This window comes from Arachis ipaensis, chromosome B5, assembly GCF_059453495.1.
Source record: "Arachis ipaensis isolate K30076 ecotype BB chromosome B5, ASM5945349v1, whole genome shotgun sequence".
In the NCBI taxonomy this organism is placed as follows: domain Eukaryota; kingdom Viridiplantae; phylum Streptophyta; class Magnoliopsida; order Fabales; family Fabaceae; genus Arachis; species Arachis ipaensis.
Window position 1 is genome coordinate 54,355,574 of NC_142440.1, and position 4,036 is coordinate 54,359,609.

A 4,036-nucleotide genomic window follows, 5' to 3' on the forward strand; every position below is an offset into this window, starting at 1 on the left:
GGATGCGAATGAACATCTTAGAAGCGGAATAAGTTGAATTGAGTAGAAAAACAGTAGTACTTTCTATTAATTTATGAGGAATAGCAGAGCTCCACACCTTAATCTATGGTGTGTAGAAACTCTACCGTTGAAAATACATAATTGAAAAGTTCAGGCATGGCCGAATGGCCAGCCCCCATAAAGGTCTCCGATAGCATAAAACTAATCAAAGAGAATCTATAAATACAATAGTAAAAAGTCCTATTTAAACTAAACTAGTTACTAGGGTTTACAGAAATGAGTAAATGATTCAGAAATCCACTTCCGAGGCCCACTTGGTGTGTGCTTGGGCTGAGCATTGAGCTTTACACGTGTAGAGGCTTCTCTTGGAGGTGAACACCAGTTTGTATCCTGTTTCTGGCGTTTAACTCCACTTTGCAACCTGTTTCTGGCATTTGACTCCAGAATGCAGCATGGAACTGGCGTTCAATGCCGGTTTACGTCATCTATTATTAATCAAAGTATGGACTATTATATATTTCTGGAAAGTCCTGGATGTCTATTTTCCAACACAATTAAGAACGCACCATTTGGAGTTCTGTAGCTCCAGAAAATCCACTTTGAGTGTAGGAAGGTAAGAATCCAACAGCATCTGCAGTCCTTCTTCAACCTCTGAATCTGATTTTTGCTCAAGTCCCTCAATTTCAGCCAAAAAATACCTGAAATCACAGAAAAACACACAAACTCATAGTAAAGTCCAGAAATGTGAATTTAGCATAAAAACTAATAAAAACATCCCTAAAAGTAATTAGATCATACTAAAAATATACTAAAAATAATGCCAAAAAGCGTATAAATTATCCGCTCATCACAACACCAAACTTAAATTGTTGCTTGTCCCCAAGCAACTGAAAATCAAATAGGATAAAAAAGAAGAGAATATACTATAAATTCCAAACTATCAATGAAACTTGGCTCCAATCAGATGAGCGGGACTTGTAGCTTTTTGCCTCTTGAATAGTTTTGGCATCTCACTTTATCCATTGAAGTTCAGAATGATTGGCATCTATAGGAACTCAGAGTTTAGATAGTGTTATTGATTCTCCTAGTTCAGTATGTTGATTCTTGAACACAGCTACTTTGTGAGTCTTGGCCGTGGCCCTAAGCACTCTGTTTTCCAGTATTACCACCGGATACATACATGCCACAGACACATAACTGGGTGAACCTTTTTAGATTGTGAATCAGCTTTGCTAAAGTCCCCAATTAGAGGTGTCCAGGGTTCTTAAGCACACTCTGTTTTTGCTTTGGACCTTGACTTTAACCGCTCAGTCTCAAGTTTTCACTTGACACCTTCACGCCACAAGCACATGGTTAGGGACAGCTTGGTTTAGCCGCTTAGGCTAGGATTTTATTCCTTTAGGCCCTCCTATCCACTGATGCTCAAAGCCTTGGATCCTTTTTATTACACTTGCCTTTTGGTTTTAAGAGCTTTTGGCTTTTTTTGCTTGCTTTTTCTTTTTCTTTCTTTTTTTTTCTGCAAGCTTTTGTATTCACTGCTTTTTCTTGCTTCAAGAATCATTTTTATAATTTTTCAGATTATCAAATAACATGTCTCCTTTTCATCATTCTTTCAAGAGCCAACATATTTAACATTCATAAACAACAACTTCAAAAAGACATATGCACTGTTCAAGCATTCATTCAGAAAACAAAAAGTATTGTCACTACATCAATATAATTAAACTAAATTCAAGGATAAATTCGAAACTCATATACTTCTTGTTCTTTTGAATTAAAAACATTTTTCATTTAAGAGAGGTGATGGATTCATAGGACATTCATAGCTTTAAGGCATAGACACTTAAATACTAATGATCATGTAATGAAGACACAAACATAGATAAACATTTAACATAAAAAACGAAAAACAGAAAATTTAAGAACAAGGAATGAGTCCACCTTAGTGATGGTGGCGTTTTCTTCTTGAAGAACCAATGATGTCCTTGAGCTCTTCTATGTCTCTTCCTTCTCTTTGTTGCTCTTCCCTCATTTCTCTTTGATCTTCTCTAATTTCATGGAAGATGATAGAGTGCTCTTGATGTTCCAACCTTAGTTGTTCCATGTTGGAACTTAATTCTCCTAGGAAGGTGTTGATTTGCTCCCAAAAATTCTTGTGGAGGAAAGTGCATCCCTTGAGGCATCTCAGGGATTTCTTGGTGATGAGCTCTTTCATGCGTCTCTTGAGATCCATGAATAGGCTCTCTTGTTTACTCCATCCTTTTCTTAGTGATGGGCTTGTCCTCATCAATGAGGATATCTCCTTCTATGTCAATCCCAACCGAATTGCATAGATGGGAAATGAGGTGAGGAAAGGCCAACCTTGCCATAGTGGAGGATTTGTCAGCCACCTTGTAGAGTTCTTGAGGTATAATCTCATGAACTTCTACTTCCTCCCCAATCATGATACTATAGATCATAATGGCCCGGTCTACAGTAACTTCAGGACGGTTGCTAGTGGGAATGATTGAGCGTTGAATGAACTCTAACCATCCTCTAGCTACAGGCTTAAGGTCCAATCTTCTCAGCTGAACTGGTTTGCCTTTTGAGTTAATCTTCTATTGAGCTCCTTCCACACATATGTCCATGAGGACTTGGTCCAACCTTTGATCAAAGTTGACTTTTCTTGTGTAGGGACGTGCATTTTCTTCCATCATTGGTAGGTTGAACGCTAGCCTTACATTTTTCGAACTAAAATCTAAGTATTTCCCCCGAACCATGGTGAGCCAATGCTTTGGATTCGGGTTCACACTTTGATCATGGTTCCTAGTGATCCATGCATTTGCATAGAACTCTTGAACCATTAGGATTCCGACTTGTTGAATGGGGTTGGTTAGGGCTTCCCAACCTCTTCTTTGGATCTCATGTCGGATCTCCGAATACTCATTTTTCTTGAGTTTGAAAGGGACCTGGAGGATCACCTTCTTCTTGGCCACAACATCATAGAAGTGGTTTTGATGGGCTTTGGAGATTAATCTTTCCATCTCCCATGACTCGGAGGTGGAAGCTTTTGTCTTCCCTTTCCCTTTTCTAGAGGTTTCTCCGGTCTTAGGTGCCATCAATGGTAATGGAAAAACAAAAAGCTTATGCTTTTACCACACCAAACATAGAATATTGCTCGCCCTCGATCAAGAAAAGAAAGAAAAGAAGAAGAAGAGAAGATATGGAGGAGAGTGAGGGGCAGGTGTATTCGGCCAAGATAGAGGGGATATGGTTGTGTGGTGTGAAAATGAAGGAGGGATGGAGGGGTTTATACAGTGAGGGGAGAGGGAGTAGGTTCGGCCATAGTGGGTGGGTTTGGGTGGGAAAGTGATTTTGAATTTTGAAGGTAGGTGAGGTTTATGGGGAAGAGTGGATGGATGTGAGTGGTGGTAGGTGGTAATAGGGAAGAGAGATTGAGGTGATTGGTGAAGGGTTTTGGGGAAGGGTGTTTATTAAGAAGAGAGGATGAATGAGAAGAGGGGAGAATATGAGTGGAGGTAGGTGGGGATCCTGTGGGGTCCACAAATCCTGAAGTGATCCTGTGGGGTCCACAGATCCTGAGGTGTCAAGGATTTACATCCCTGCACCAATTAGGCATGCAAAATGCCTTTTCATGCATTTCTGGCGTTTAAACGCCGAAGTGATGCTTGTTCTGGGCGTTCAACACCCATGTGCAGCATGTTTCTGGCGTTGAACGCCAGCTTCATGCTTGTTTCTGGCGTTCAGCACCAGCTCTTCTCAGGGTGTATTCCTGGCGTTTAAACGCCAGGATGTTGCTTATTTCTGGCATTCAACACCAGATCTATGCTCTGTTCTGGCGTTGAACGCCAGCCAGATGCTCCTTACTGGCGTTTAAACGCCAGTAAGTCCTTCCTCTAGGGTGTGATTTTTCTTCTGCTGTTTTTGATTCTGTTTTTAATTTTTGTATTTATTTTGTGACTCCACATGATCATGAACCTAATAAAATATAAAAGAACAATAAAAATAAAAGTAGAATTAAATAAATAAAAATTGG